The following is a 17416-nucleotide window of genomic DNA, read 5'->3' as shown; positions in this document are numbered from 1 at the left end:
AAATTCCCGACTACGGATCTTTTTTTTTCGCAATAATATTGCCTTAGGGCGTCTATTTATCAAAAGAAACGGCCATGGAAGGAGTTCCTTTGACCCTCAAATGCTTACTTAGTTTACGAATGATGACCCAAAACTACGGATATTAGGTACTATTAAAGAGTTTTTTTTTTTTTTTTTTCTAAAAATTTAAAGAGTTTTTTTTTTTTTTTTTTTTCTAAAAAAGACACTATATATATATATATATATATATATATATATATATATATATATATATATATATATATATATATATATATATATATATATATATAAAACAATCGATCTTAAAATGAAGGGTTGATGTGTATTGAATAGACTTGTCCCATGCGTAAGTGTTCCCTTCGCTGAAAAAATATTCATAGCAGGATGTGTTATTTACCCAGACGTGTTGAAATTTTATTCTGTAAACTCTGATCAAAGGTTTTTTTTTTTTTATTGTACCAAGCAGGATGTAGGTGGATCGTGCCCCTCAACCCCGAATACATCCCATATAAGAGGAGAATTAAGACTGACTAACCAGTATGTTCTTTTTAATAGCAACGATGAACAACGCTTCACTGGGTGAGTTTTTTCTTATAATATCGGAATGGTTATTTTTGACATACGGTCTTTGTTTGAAATGTGCTGTTTTTTAAGTATGTTTAATCAATTTATAGAACGGTTTTGATGTGAATTAATAGAAAATACCCAATGCATGATTTTATTTTGGCTACATTTGAAATATTGGTTGTTTGTTTTTTGTTAACAGTTTTGTTTATAAAAAGGGCCTGTTTACTCTGCTCAGCTATAACATTGAGAGTTGTTTTAATACAGTAACATCCAAAAAGCTGTTTTTAGGAACGCTGTTTTGAAAAACAAATGAAGTTGTTCTTGTAATATTGGTATGGTTATTTTTGACTTACTGTCTTTGTTTGAAATGTGCTGTTTTTTAAGTTTGTTTAACAAATTTATAGAACGTTTTTGGTGTGTACTAATAGAAAATACCCGATGCATGATTTTATTTTGGCTACCTTTGAAATATTAGTTGGTTTTTTGTTTGGTTGTTTATAATGGGTCTGAAGACTTGACTGTCGTTGTTTTGTATTATTTATTATTTGTATCTATTTACGTGCTGTTTTATTTATGTTCTGTTTTTTTTTTTTTTTGCTGTTTTATTTAATAGAATCTGTGATTGCTTTAGACCCCAGGCCAAATGACCCAAAGGATGTTTAAATTGACCCATTCAGTGCCCCCTCTACAAGTCTTACCTTTGGCTATTTAAACACAGGTATGCATCATGCTTTTTTGTAATTATTTATGTCAGCTAGTGTTAGGGTTTAGACAGTTTGTTCTTTAAGGTTGTTAAAAGAATAATAAACATTAAAATTGGTAAAAATACTAAATGTACAGTACCGGTCTAAAGTTTTAGAACACCCCCATTTTTCCAGTTTTTATTGAAATTTAAGCAGTTCAAGTCCAGTGAATAACCTGAAATGGTACAAAGGTAAGCGGTAAACTGCCAGAGGTTAAAAAAAAAAGTTTAAGTTATCAAAAACTGAAAAATAATGTACATTTCAGAGTTACACAAAACTTTTTCAGGGAACAAGTAATGGGTTAACAACTTACAGCTGTTCTGCAGCAATGGAAGTAAATTAAGCCTTGAAAGTTGATGCTAACAATTCCTACAGCTGTCCTAACTTTTGTTGATTACTTACAAACCCTCTGTCTGTATAAAAGCAGTGTTAGAACAGACTGTGTTACTACACCCTCTTAAGCATTATTTGGACAGTACTGTACTGCAGGAAGTCGTATATTGCTATCATAATGAAATCTTCGGTTCATCAAGCAGGGTTTTTGTAGGCCATCGAGTAGGTGAAAGGATGGTTCCTTGGTGTGTGACACCAACTGTCAAACATGGAGGAGGAAGCGTGATGGTCTGGGGATCTTTTGCTGGATCCATAGTCGGTGACTTGCACAGAGTGAGTGGCACCCTGAACCTAAACGGCTAACACAGCATTTTGCAGCGCCATGCAATACCCTCTGGTATACTCCCAGTTGGTCAGGGGTTCATCCTACAGCAAGATTATGACCCAAAACATACCTCCAGGCTATGTCAGAACTACCTTAGAAGAAAAGAACAAGACGGTAGGCTTCAAATCATGGAATGGCCAGCACAGTCTCCAGACTTAAACTCCATCGAGCTGGTTTGGGATGAACTGGACAGAAGGGTGAAAGCAAAGCAACCTACAAGTGTAACACATTTGTGTGAACTTCTGCAACAGTGTTGGGAAGAACTTTCCAAACAATATTTGATTTCCATTGTAGAAAGAATGCCACAAGTGTGTTCGGCTGTTATATCTGCAAAAGGTGGCTACTTTGATGAGTCAAAAATTTAGATTCAATTTTGTTAAACAAAACGATTCCATGATTTCTTTTTTTTTATCTCCAGTTGTTTTTTTGTTCTATGAACAAAAACTTTTGACCAGTAGTGTATTTTTATTTATTTTTTAATTCTAGATTATGATCCGAATTTATCAGATACTAATTATGAACCAACTGATGCTTTAATTGAGGAGATCTTGGAAGCCCAATACAACCCATCCCAAGTCGCAAGTGCTACCGAGGAGATTTTAAACAATCTAGGTTAGGATCTGATCCACTTAGACATTTGTATACAACAGGTCTCAATAGATGGCTGATTGTGTTGATTAGATAATTGTCATTTCTTCTCTTTAAAATGTTTGGATGTCACAGCTCAGATACTGAATACCTGATGACCCCTGAAGAAGAGGCTGACTACACAAAGGAACTTGAACTTGATATGTTTCCCTCCGAAACTTGCATTTCTCAAACAATAATCCCCCTATTCCTAATATACAAGCAGTTAAGGTTCAAGTCCATCAGCCCCAAGAAGGTTGTGCATGTAAGTTTACTTTTATTTTTGTAATTATTTTTAAAACTTATAAATGTAAAAGTTATAACTTTTATACATAGTTCTTTTATAGATGATCGAGACATCAATGTAAATAGACTCTGCAATCCTGCCGCATTCTACAATCCTGAAGGCTGCTTCACTGTATTAGAAACCTGCGCTTATACACACACGCACATACATTTATTTGGATGTTTTTTTTGTTTTCTTTTAAATGGATAAGTCAAAAAAGCATACCTGCAAGAAAAGGCATAATGAAATTGATGTAGTTGGTTTAAAAAATCTTAAAAAGATTCCTTCTAAAACTAGACTGTTTGTTTCTGGTAAATCCTCTGAGATCTCCCTTAAAGACTCTAATCTAACTCCACGACCATTGCCTCACCCCTTCACAACCACACTTCCATCTCAAAATGATGGTGAAAATTTTGATGCTCTAATAATCGGTTAAATGATTTAAATCATGTTGTTTGTAATCTTGAGGTTCTTTAAGGGGGCAGCTGTCTCCTACCCCTAGTGTTAGTGATGATGTTGTTGAACATTTAAACTATGACCCTAGCAATAATGATTCGGGTCAACCAGGAACCTGAGGGTTACAACACCCTAGATCACCCATAATCCACGGTGAAGGGTGCAATGACCCTGAAAGACCCGGTCCCTCAGGGTCTCAAGAGTCTACACAGCAATCTGTTGATGGGGTTGTAGAAGCGGTAGCTGATCAAAATACTGAAAATATTTGGGGTTTGGAGGAGGTACAGTTAAGTCAGTGCCCTGTTTTTAACAATATTGAACTTAGGCATAGATTTAATTTCTCCCATCTGTATAACATCGACTCATATGCTGAGATATTCGTTGTAATGCACGAAGCTCTAGAAAACATGCTGAATAGAATTGTTGACTCCTTGAGACCAAATTTTTACAGATGACCGGTTCTATCTCTGATGAATTTCTCAGTCAAATCGCCTCCTTGCTGCAGAATCATAGCATCATTTTGGCTGACGAATCATTGATGTTTGTTGTTCAGGTGGTTAGGTGTCCTGAAGGGGGTGGTAAATGGCATGGCTTAGAGACTTTTATGAAAAATGAAGTCATTAAGAAAAAAGACAGACATCTTATCTGTTACAACTGAGACAATCAAATGTGTTTTTCTTACTGCGTGTTATATCTGTTACACCCAGCCCTTAAAAGTACACATGAGAACTGTATGGCTGATGCTTTAAAAGTACAAGAAGCCATTGGTTTAAGTAAAGATCAGATGGTGTCATTTGCAGACATATCAAAATTTGAAGAATATCTTCAAGTTAAAATTGTAGTATGGTATAGATGTCCTCAGAAAGATACTTTCGTAAAATGCCAGACAAGTCCTCAAACAAAAACCAAAACAGTGTTTCTGTTTCTTAGTGATCAACACTATTACGTATGTGTATGTGTTATCTGTGTAACTTTTGTTACACTGCATATAGCAACCATTCAGGACAAAGCTACAAGGGACATTGCAATGTCTGTTTTTCGCCCTCATGTGTTTCTGTAGAAGGGAGTAAAGTCAAATGTGTGATTTGTCATAGAAATTGTCGTTCAAATGATTGTTATGATGAAGGTTCTCGGGCTAAATAGCACTACGGGTAACAATGAATCATCCTGTAACACTTTAAAAATATACACTGACTGCTATAGACTCTACACCATTAACCCCGCAAAACCCAAAAAACATAAGTGTTTTGATACTTATTGTTAGAGATGTAGAGCAGTTCTAAACCCTGACGAAAATCACAAATGCTTCATTAAAACCCTCAAACCCGTTGATGACACTGAATCCTATGTGTTTTATGATTTTGAGTGTCAGCAAGAAAGAGGGTTACATGTTCCTAATTATCTATACTGTATGCATATGGATGATACAACCTGGTTTTGGGAAGGTGGGGAATGTGTAGCAAAGTTTTTTGAAAGGTACAGACATCCTCTCTACAAGGGATATACTTTCTTGGCCCATACTTCTAAGGGATATGATGGAAATCTACTCTTTAATTTTTTAGTCTCTAATGGTATCACACCCCAGATCATTGCTCAGGGGAGTAAATTGATGTGTTTTACAGATGTTGTTTACAATATGTGTTACATTGATTCTCGAAACTTTTTACTTATGAGACTGAGTTTGATGCCTGTGGCAATGGGATTTGAATCAGCTAAGCGGTATTTTCTGCATTTTTTCAATACTGAAGCCAATCAGTATTATGTAGGTCCTTACCCTGAACCTCATTACTATGGGGTTCATCAGATGATGTCTAAAGATTGTGACGACTTTTACAAATGGTATGAGTTGATTAAAATTCAGAGAAGATATGGCTTTTTACTGTAAGAATGATGTTGAAATTTTAAGAGAGCCTGTGTCAGATTCAGAAACGAGGTCTATGCTATAGGGCAAATTGATCCCTTTCAGTGTACTGCAATTGCTTCCCTGTTTATGGCTATGTACAGGAGTAAACACCATTTCCATTATGCCCTTAGATAACTATACATCCCAGCAAGAGCTTTACAAATGCCTCAATCCAGTGGATGATGTATGTATCTGAAACTGACAAAGTACCCATTCGCCACACTCTGAATGGTAGAGAACAAAAAATAGGGACCTATTTTTTGGATGGCTATGCTCTTGTTAATGGTGTTCAGGCGGCTTTTGAATTTCCAGATTGTTTTTTCTACAGCTGTGACATTTGTTACGACTCTAATGATGTAAATCCTCTAACCAAATAAACCTGTGGTTCCATGTATCATAGTTTTAATGAAAAGATTAGGATTTTGAAAGAGGTGTACAGATTGATAGTCCCTGTGATAGTCCACAGCCTTTCGTTCAAGTTTTTCTCAGCAGAGCTGATTTTCCAGAACGGATTAACCCACGCGATGCATTGTTTGGGGGGCGCATGAATGCCATTACTTTACATTCTGAGGCTAAAGAAAATGAAAAGCTAGAATACTTTGATTCTGTACCCCTTTGTTAACAAGACTAAAGTCTACCCAATTGAGCATCCTGTCATCATTTATCAGGATTTTCAGGACTTCAATAGGGTTAGGGTTATTGACTTTCAGGAGTCAATATTTGGGCTGTTTAAACTAACCGTTTCTCCACTGAGGGGTTTATATTTTCCAGTGTTACCTGCTAGAATCTGTGGCAAATTGATGTTTACACTCTATCGTACCTGTACTGAAATGCTTAATCAGACAACTCAGTGTGTCCGTAGTGTTGAAGAAAGAGCCTTGACCGGGGTTTGGTGTTCTGTGGAAGTAAATAAAGCACTTGAGAAGGGGTACAAAGTGCTTAAAATACATGAAATATGGCATTTCCCTCAGACCTCTGAGACACTGTTTACATATTACATCAACAGTCATTTGAAGGGGAAACAGGAGCGTTTGGGGTATCCCTCTAAATGCACTGATTAAGAGAGTAATGAACAGTGCATCAGTGATTATTTTCTGAAAGAGGGGATTCAATTGGAACCACAAAAAATCACTGTTAATCCTGAAAAAAAGACAAATTTCCAAGCTGTTTTAAAATTCTCTCTGGGGGAAATTTGTCCAAAAAACAAACCCCCAGAGTACTACATTGGTCAAAGATCCTGAACAGTTTTTGCAATATCTTTTTTCTAAGAGATATAATGTTTACCGTTTTTTATTTTTCTTTAGTGACACTGTGGTACAGATTCAATGGCACTATGCATCTGACATGCACACACCCTCACGTAATGTAAATATCTTTATTGCCGCCTTTACAACCGCCTACGCGTGGTTAGAACTGTACAATATAATGGACCATCTACAGAAACGTTGTCTATACCATGACACCTACTCTGTTATCTTTGTGAGTAAGTCTGGGGATTGGGTTCCATAGCTAGGAGACTATCTTGGGGAATTAACTAGCGAACTTAAACCTGGTGAATACATTACAGAATTTGTGTCGGGGGGGGTCCAAAAACTTATGGATACAAGACGAGTACTGGTATACACAGTTATCAATCAACACAGAACTCTTTACAAGTTTTATAAAGTTCATACATAAAATAGGTTGTTCGTCCATTAAACATAACAGTGTCTTGTACAATCTGTGGTGAATAGGGCTGTAAACCACAGTCAGTCTGGTAAAGACATACTTCAGTTACGTAGGCATACAAAACAATTATATGCACACACTTATAGGATTCTATTTCATTAAACATTTGAGGTATCATTCTCTTTAGGAACTCGTTTAAGGGATTATTACATTGTACACAGTCTGTAAGCATTGCATTCCACTCTTCATCATCAACAATGTCATGTATTAATTCTGTAACTCTTTTTAGGTTGTTGTACATCTTTACATTTACTGAGAGGCTATTTTGAAAGAGGCTCTTACATGATACTTTTTCGGCTGTCAACTTGAAAAGCAGTCATTCCATGGCATTGCATATTTTAGCTGGAGTCAGTATATTCCCCATGTTCAAAGTCACTAGCTGCCTAATACGCTAAAGGCGCTCTTGGATAAGTAAAACTTCGATGATAGTAGGACTGAGTTATTTTCTTGACAATGTCTTTGGTCTCGTCGTCCAGATCTTCTTGGATTTGTTGTAGTTTCTCTCTTATGTAGGGCTTCGGCCTTAGTTCTTGTAAAATGTCCTCTACCAGTGTCTTGATCTTGTTTAAAGAGGGATGAATATTGAAACATGCAAGTTGAAGTGAAGTGAAGTGCTGTGCAATCCTCGTGCCTAAATACAAATATACATTTTAAACACTCGTGTTACACAGACCCGTTTATATCCCGTGTACCAATGACTATACACCAACATTAACACACAGCATACAACACAAATTACACACAGGGGCTGGCACTTTGCCACAGGGAGGGATAAAAACACGTCACCGGATATGGGAGGGATAAAACACGTCACCAGATATGGGAGGGGCTTAGAGGTCATAAATCAACTTATGGGTCATAAATCAGTTAAAAAAGGGGTCATAAAAAACATTTTGACTTGCTTTAATATGAGATAATTATTAATTCAATTTAAAACAGCATATATTTACACCTTTTTTAGTTATGTAATAATTATTACATTAAAAACATCCGAGAACAAATGACAAATAAATACACAATAAAACAAAACTAAAACATACACATCACTTTTGGCCCACAGTGGACAGCGGTCTACTCTATTATTATCCATCTTATCCCCTGACTCACCTGCTTCTTCACCTGAACTTTCTGCCTCTTCTTCTGCCTCTTCTGCCTCAATTACTGCCTCAGCATCATCCTCATCAGTCAGATCTACACCTGAAATGCCATCTATTATTCTGTTTAAAATCTCCTCTGTTGTCATTGCCCTGCCTCCTACAAAACATTTTAATTTGAATTAAAAAAATCCTTCAACTGTGTTCTTGTATCCACTACTGATGACATTCATAAAATGACTTATATTTTATGTGAAATCTATGTAAACAGCTCTAAACACTGAGTGATTACATCCTGAGATGTTTATTTCTAATATTCAATAGAAATTGTATAAAAGCAAAGTTTTAAAATATTTTATTTTAAACGTACCTTTTTTCCTTCCATAAAATGTGTTTGTTGACACAGTCGCCATTTTATACACACAGGAAGAGGAGGATGTACACATCAGAAATGCAAAAATATGATGTCATTGCAAAGCCCAGGATGCCCACAAGAGGGCCCAGTAGGACTTAAGTGTGTAGGATTAACCAGCTTTTTGCAACACTTAAAAACTGATTGTCTACTACAGAGGTCAAAAGTCAATGGCTTTGTCTCAGGAGGATTATACACATTAATTTGGCATCAAACCTAACTTGGTTTGAGGGCTCTCTGCCTGGCAGAGTGGATGAGGCGGAGACCCCCATTGATAAAACGTACAAATAGTTTTTAAGAAAGGTGGAGATGGGGAGGTGGTGGGTTACGATGAAATCAAAATTGAGAGGGAAGTGAAGAGGGTAATTGTAGTACTAACTATCTTAATTAGCTAATGTGTAAATTGAATGATTTAATTTGGTGACGCGACGAGTGATGCCTGACCCTCCTCCTGAACTTTAATTATACTGTAAATTTAATTTCATGCATTTATATACAGTGCCTTGCAAAAGTATTCAGACCCCCAATTCTCTCATATTACTGAATTACAAATGGTACATTGAAATTTCGTTCTGTTCAATATTTTATTTGAAAACACTTAAACTAAAAATCAATTATTGTAAGGTGACATTGGTTTTATGTTGGGAAATATTTTTAAGAAAAATAAAAAACTGAAATATCTTGCTTGCATAAGTATTCAACCCCCACACATTAATATTTGGTAAAGCCACCTTTCGCTGCAATAACTGCTTTAAGTCTTTTGGGGTAAGTATGTACCAGCTTTGCACACGGTGTCGGAGTGATTTTGGCCCATTCTTCTTGGCAGATTTGATCCAGATTGTTCAGGTTGGTTGGACAATGCTTGTGGACTGCAATTTTCAAATAGTGCCACAGATTCTCAATGGGATTGAGATCAAGACTTTGACTGGGCCACTGCAGGACATTCACCTTTTTGCTCTTGAGCCACTCCAATGTTGCTTTGGCCTTGTGCTTGGGATCATTGTCCTGCTGAAAGGTAAATTTCCTCACAAGCTTCAGTTTTTTAGCAGACTGAAGCAGATTCTCTTGCAGTATTTTCCTGTATTTTGCTCCATCCATTCTTCCTTCAATTGTAACAAGATGCCCAGTCCCTGCTGATGAGAAGCATCCCCACAGCATGATGCTGCCACCACCATACTTCACTGTAGCGATGGTGTGTCTTGAGGCATGGGCAGTGTTAGGTTTGCACCACACATAGTGAGTTTTGGCCAAAAAGCGCTATCTTGGTCTCATCTGACCACAAAACCTTTTCCCACATTGCAGCTGGGTCACTCTCATGCTTTCTGGCAAACTCCAGACGTGCTTTCAGATGGTACTTTTTGAGTAACGGCTTCTTTCTTGCCAGCCTCCTATACAGGCCAGTGTTATGCAGAGCTCTTGATATGGTTGACTGGTGCACCATTACTCCACTCCCAGCCACTGAACTCTGTAGCTCCTTCAAAGTGATTGTTGGCCTCTCTGTGTCTTTTCTCACAAGCCTCCTTCTTGTTTGAGCAGTGAGTTCTGAGGGACAGCCTTTTCTTGGCAGTGCCTGGGTGGTGTGATGCAGCTTCCACTTCCTGATTATTGATCCAACTGTGCTCACTTGGATATCCAAAAACTTGGATATTATTTTGTACCCTTTCCCTAATCTATGCATTTGTATTACTTTATCTCTAACTTCTGTAGAATGCACTTTGGTCTTCATTTTCCTTCAGATTCACAGTCTTACCAATGATCCTTCAACAGTGGGGTTTTTGTCCAGAAAATGTGACAGCAACTTTAATGGTGTGGTTCCATGCTGTTTTGTGTGTTCCCTCTTCTTGCTACTCTCCTAGTTTGGTGGACCATTGAGACGGAGGTGACACCTGAGAGGGGGAAGGACAGAGATAGTGGCATATTATTGTGCATATTAGGGCGATACGGTACCAGAATCCTAAGAACACATAAGCAAGGGGGGTAGTATTCTGATAACATTCATTGTGTGATTTTATATTAAACATGTGCAACTGGGAGGAGTCTAGCAGCTACTTAACGTGTGTGTTGTTCCGAGGCACCAATGGGTGCAGTTGACGACGGCGATACTTATCGGTTCCACAGTACATCCGGACTGGGGAGACAATGAGGTGGAGACACGCAAGGGTGCAAGTCCAGCTAAAGGGAAGTAACGTAAGGTTGCAGATGCAAACCCAGATGCAAAATAGCCAGCATCTAATAGGTATTGCCGTCAGGTGATAGGATTATGCTGAGTTTATATAAAAAAAAAGCTGCCTGTAGGCCTCCGTAGCTCTGACATCAGCGCCCCGCCCCTCGGGTGCTGAACAACTATGTAGAGCGTAGGAAACTCAGCCTCTTTTGCTTCAGGCCACAAGGGCTGCTGAAGCGACCTCGCTGCTTGATGGCTATTTTCTCTTTCAGAGAACCAGGGTTGCATCCGCAACCTTACGTTCTCTTTCAATTAGAAAATAGCCATCAACTAATGGGTACTAATGGGTACAACCATGCGGCTGTAGGACAAGATCGGTCTACATGTAAAAAATACACGGAACAGTGCCTCAGCGTCTGGTTCGAAAGACATATGTTCTAACACTGTTCTATGAACAGAGGGTCTTTAACAGTACTGATCCTCCACCAGTACAGGGTTCTCCAGAAGGACTGGGATATTACCAGCCTCTGATGTCTGTCTTGTTGCGGGTGAAGCTCAAACAAGTTGAACCAGGCCTGGAAAGGCCTTTGGTGGAGAAGGCCCAAATGAAGGGCCTACGAGGCAGCAGCCATCGACCCCAGCATGTGCTGACACAGCACAATGCTTATTGTCTCTCTCAACCTGAATAAGGAGAGGCAAGACTCTGTTGCGTAACTCTCTGAGTTTTTAATGTGCCCTTCATAGTCACCGAGTCCAGGTGGAGGCCCAGAAAATCAGATTGCTGGCTCGGTGTGAGGCAGCACTTCTGCAGGTTCATCCTGAGACCAAGTCGCTGGAGGTGGTCTGTGACCAACGCTGTATGTGCCAGGGCTTGCTCCTGTGACTGAGCGCAGATGAGCCAGTTATCTAGATAATTCATCAGTCGAACGCCCTGAACCCGCAGGGGGGCCAGAATGGCATCCATTCACTTGGAAAAGGTGTGGAGCAAGGGACAGGCTGAAAGGGAGTATGCAGTTCTCATAGAACCTGCTGTGAAAAGTGAAGCGAAGGTATTTCCAGTGGCCGGGCCTGATGGGTATTTGAAAGTACTCATCCTTCATGTCCACGATGGTAAACCAATCGCCCAGCCGAATGGCCTGGACGACATGGCGTTGCATGAGCGTCTTGAAACGTAACACCAAAAGGTGTTTGTTCAGAAGTCTCAGATCCAAGACAGGGCGGAACCAACCATCCTCCTTGGGTGCTAGAAAGTACTTTGAATAAAACCCCTCCCTGCAAGAGGAGGGATCTACTTTGCGAATGGCACGCTTCAAAAGAAGCAACAGGATTTCTGTGTTGAGAGCCGCATGTTGGAGCGGGTCCTTCGCTGCAGTTACTATCACCCCCCAAAAGTGGGATGGTTTTAACTGGAACTGAAGGCTGTAACCAGCCTGCATAGTCTTGAGCACCCAACTGTCGTTGGTGCTGATTTGCCAGTATAGTAACTGGGAGACAGGGGTTGAAGGCTGCTGTGGCCCTTCAGTGATGCTGGGGGGGCACAGTCGCGGGACTCTTGGGACTCTGGCAATTGCCGCTCTCCCTACGGCGCTAGTTGCCCCTCTTTTCAGGCCAATCGCACTGCAAGGCAGGTGCTGCCGGGAGTGCCGTAGGAGCTTGAGCGGGCCTGGGCGGAGGCTGTCGCCCCCACAGGGGGTGAAACCTAGCAGGTGACGCCTCCCTAGTCTTCAGTTTCTACTGAAGCATCTCCTCCATTGTGGGGCCAAAAGTATGGCCAAGAGTGTTAGGGGCGTCCAGGAGAAAGGACTTGTCCTGCTGGGAAAGCCAGAGTTGCCATCTGGTGACCACCAGCGCCGCAAGGCATCAGCCCTCCGCTCTGGCCGTGAGCTGGGCCAGTCTGGTGACCACTTCAGAGACCTGGTTCTGCTCTCGTCTCTGAGCCGCCGTGACCATATCAGGAAGCTCCTTGATAAGGATCACCTGATAAACAGAGCATGCTCGACACATTAGAAAGCCAAGCAGCTTGGGAGCAGGCGGCATAAGCCTTGTTGAGGTGCGTCTCTGTTGACCAACACTGCTTGTTCGGACATTGTAGGTCCTTGGCTGGTCCAATGCCCAGCACCTGTATGAGGGCCGCAATGGTGGAGTCCACCGGGGGTCCACCGGGTCGGCATCCTCCGCTCCCTGCATGGAAGAAAAAACCCGAGCTTCAGCCACCGTGCTAGGTGCTGACACTGGGTTGAAATAGGAAGACTGTATTTCCCTGATTTCCCAGGGGACCGGCGCAGCTGCGATGCCAGAGGCCAACAACATGCTCATCATGAGCGACTGTTGTCCCATCACCACCTCCATAAAACGGCCAATCTGGTCTGTGAGGGCTGAGATACCGCTAGGTTGGTCCCTAGGGGACCTGGAGTGTACACGTTTCTGTGTGGGAAGTGAACATTCCTTAGGAGGGGAGCGCCGATGGTGCCCCACGCTCCTGGTAGGCGAGTGAGAGCATCGCCCGACAGACGGGGAGGGTGACCTGGATAGTTGGTGGTGGCCAGGAGATGGTGCTGTTCCACCTGAAGGGGGGACAGACTCAGAATGAGATGCCCTGCTGGAAGGAGATCCCAGCTCCACTGCCTTGTTGGCTCTAGCCTTTAGGACCCGCCTCTGGAACTTCCCGCAGATGGAGCAGAATGCTTTGTCAGACAGAGCTGAAGCAGAATGTTCTGGACCCAGGCATGAAACACAGAATTCATGAGGGTCCTCTGAGGGCATGTTCCAGCTGCAAGAGGAGCAATGATGGAAGCCCAGCATTGCGCAGTGCACTTGCCCGGGTTGCACAGTGGGCACAGATCTGTACGGGGCATAGGAGAAGGTATGCGGATGGGGTGCACGATAAGTACACGGGCATGGGGCAGATGTGCACCTATTGGATGCGAGGGGCGCACGGGCACCGATGTGCACCAAGAGTGCACAAACACAGGAGCGTGGATAGATGCACCGGCACATATGTGCACGGGACACGGGTGTGCAGGGGCACGGGTATGCACGGTGTACATGGGTACCGGGTGCATGGGTGTGCACGGGCACTGATGTGCATGGGGTTCACAGGTGTGCAGGGGCATGTGTCGCTGCGAGAGTGTGGTGAGACACACTTGGGAAATAATCCCTCAGAAAAAATGATTAAAATTTAGATTGGGAGATCTAATCTAACACACAGGGTAAAAACTCTTTGTGCAGCTGGGGTCTGGAGCAGGCTATGGTCTAATAAAGTATTCCATCAGGCCCAGGGCCAACATGCACACACCTTGTGTTTCTCTCTGAAAGAAAGAAAACAAAAAAATGTTAGTACAAGTAATAAAATAATAGAAGTAATAACAATAAAACTTTCAATTATAATCAATAAACACCCTTGCACCTATATCGCTGTCTGTCTTTTTCGTCTGCACTGCTGTATTACCTTCACCTGCACAAACTTACCCACTTTGCCACAGTCACACATACAACTGCCACAGTCAGACCATTTAAATAACAGTGTACACATAAAAATAAAAAAAGGAGCAATTTTAAAGTTACATTAAAACTTACCAAGATAAGAAAGCCATTTTATAAAAGTGCATTTTTAGTCTTGACTTGAAAACTGTAAGCTTCCCCGAAAAACAAAGGCAGAACATTCCAAATTTAGGAGCTCTATATGAAAAAGCCCTACCTCCTGTGCTGCTTTTTTTGATAGTAGGAATAACCAGCAGCCACATTTATTTTCTGTTTAGATATCTGTATTTGATACAGCTAAAGCTGAAGCCCAGATTGGATTGAATTCCTACTGGATGGGCCTGACTGACGCTGTTACTGAAGGAGTCTGGCTCTGGGTGGATGGTGCTCCTCTCAATGTCAAGGCACAGTGAGAGCTTCAATCTCACTCTATAATCACTGCTGGGGATTAAAAGGATACAGCAACAAACAACCTAGTCATTTTCTACTGACATTGTGTGCTACTGACTGGCATTGCTCCTCATCTCTTTCAGATACTGGTATGGTAAAGAGCCTGATGACTGGAAGGAAGGTGGGGACTCGTCTAGGCAGGACTGTGCAGACATCAAAGCCTGGTCTGATCAATCATGCACACAGCTAAAAATTAGAAGGATTTGTATATTTCACTTTCCCCTTCTCTATTTAGATAGCAAGGAAGTTACAAAATGAATCCCACAAGTTACTTACATTTCACATTTATTAAACTATGGTACCTACCTAAGTATTTTTATGAAATATATAAAAAAATATATACATTACAATATCAAACCAGTGCTTTTATAAAGAGTTTGTAGATTGGAATGCCATTGTGATTATTGTTTTTATATTTCCCCTGATGTTTGCAATCATAAAAACAGATCTAGAGAACAATGATAATAACTCAGTATTGGAGAAACAGAATAATTACAAACATTCCTTAGGAAAGCTTCCCATAGTAAAAGCACAGCAAAGTGTAACGAAGCGCAGTGAACGCATAGGCAAGCATTGTAAAATACATAGGGGTATGCTACAGCAAACTAAACATGACAAGCCAGGGTAAACTATGGTAAATGCTTGTTTAACAATGGGACGAGTGTAATAATATATAAGGAATCATATAATAGTAAGGGACATGAAAAACACACTGCATGACTCACCCTGCACACCATGCCATCGAGCCTTTACCAGCTGAGCCATTCCGGAACACTTAAAGTGAATATTGATAGCTATGAAAGTTTAATAATGTTTTGAGCATGTTTCAACTTTCTCAGATGGTTGCCATGCCAGTGTGTTGGGGAGACACCCGCATGCTGGGCACCATGGGGCGGGTGCGTGGGTGTGTGTGTGTGTGTGTGTGATGACAACACTACGTGTACTGCACCCCAAAGGGCTCCTTAGAGACCTACTGGAAGGCTGTAGTGGTCGTACGGGAAGGTGCACTGCATAAGGATTGCTATTTACAGAACGCGTGTGTGCTATCTGCCAAAATAATCCTAAGACACTCGAGAAATGGTGAACAATAAACATGCTGTTATAACAGCACAATGTATACAGCCCAACAGTGACGGTGAGGCCATCCCTCCTATTAAACATCCCTGTCTGTATTCTGTTGCTCATACAGTATGACACTGGAAAACTCTTCGTTGATCCGCACTGTTGGTGCTGCCCTCTCAAGCCGACATGATACAGCATGTTTCACTTGCCCATGTACACACAGTTTCATAATAGTGGATTTTGCTGGTGGTGATATAATTGTGTCATGCATCTGTTCTGCTTTTGAAGTGCTCCCTTCCCCCTCTCCATGTCACAATGAATGTGGCTGTTCTTTTCGAAATCCCTGCCATTGTAGTTTCTTCACATAAACACAGTTGCAAAAGACACAGTACTAAGGTTAAGTTCTGTTTTTTTTTTTTAATGTATTTATTTATTTATTTTTAGATGTACACGCACTGCTTAATTTGTATAGAGATAGGTGCCGGGGCATAAGCAGTAACAATAATTAAGAATACAATTTTGTCACAGTGAAAATATGTAAAAGTCACGGCAGTCACGTTTCAAAATAGTCAGGGATCCAGACACCCTGAAATGGCATGTACCTGACTCAGTCTGCTATACTCACCAATCCAGTTTTTTTTAAAGTTTAGACCCACAGGAATAAGAATAAAGAGGCCTGCTTTGCCAGAACTCTTGCAAAATATGAAAAAAAATCACTATTTCAATCAACTTTTTTCTAAAAAAACATGAACGAAAATAAAAAAAAAATTAAATAAATTAAAGAGTCTTGTTTTGCAGGCAATTAAGTTTTCTTTGATATCAACATTGTTTTAAATCACAGATACACATGATTTTTAAGATAGGAGTCAATAAAAAAATAAAATTACATAGACTTGTATAGTAAATAGAATACTTTTTGGGCCTTTTCCAAGGTTTACCCATTTTTTCACAAATGGGTGTTACTTCTCTTTACACCTTCATAAATTATTCTTTTAAACACTATACTTGTGCTTGTTTTGATTAGTAAGCATTTGTTAAGATATTTTTAACTAGAACGGTAGCTTTCGTCCTGGTTTACAGTCAGTAGGTTTAAAAATGAAATACTGGTGTCAAAATGAAATATTGCACTGTTCATGTACTATTAATAATATATATATATATATATATATATATATATATATATATATATATATATATATATATTTTTTTTTTTTTTTCTGATGTATTTAGTAGATGTGGGCATTTTTATATTGTATACCTCACATTGTGTGCAATTCTGAGTTTTGGTTGCTAAATAGAAAGTAGTTCCATGCTATAAAATTATTATAAATGAAAGATAATTTCCATAAATTTATTTTAAAAATCAAGAGGTTTATTTGTTATTGTCCATGTCTCAGTAGACAGGGACAAGTTCTTTCTAAGATTATGAGAATCGATTATTCAGTCACTGCTGCTTTCTTGTGCTGTCGATTGTGCTCCAATGAGATTCGACCGCACATACCTGAATTTCCTGCACATAAACATGCAACAGTGCATTTCATTTTGGCCTTTGCACAAACACAGCTAGTAAGGCACTTGCTTACTAGACATAAACAGCTTTTTGGTTTATTTGCATCTTTTGGCTTTGCTTCTTTTAGCATCATGGGGTTCGTTTTCCATTCTTTCGTCCATAAGATGTTGGATCAGGGTATTGAGGAAATGGTTT

General features: G+C 40.2%; 1 long non-coding RNA gene across 1 annotated transcript; it reads left to right on the top strand.

Annotated features, from left to right (window-relative positions):
• Window positions 1–414: 414 nt before the first annotated feature.
• On the top strand, window positions 415–2935 carry LOC121325750. The gene is made up of 3 exons (XR_005951365.1): window positions 415–600; window positions 1202–1306; window positions 2773–2935. It is a non-coding gene; the product is annotated as an uncharacterized LOC121325750 (long non-coding RNA).
• The last annotated feature ends 14481 nt before the right edge of the window (window positions 2936–17416 follow it).

This window comes from Polyodon spathula, chromosome 13 (assembly GCF_017654505.1).
Source record: "Polyodon spathula isolate WHYD16114869_AA chromosome 13, ASM1765450v1, whole genome shotgun sequence".
Classification (NCBI taxonomy): domain Eukaryota; kingdom Metazoa; phylum Chordata; class Actinopteri; order Acipenseriformes; family Polyodontidae; genus Polyodon; species Polyodon spathula.
The sequence above is the reverse complement of the archived record's forward strand: the minus strand, read 5'-3'. Positions and strand labels throughout refer to the sequence as shown.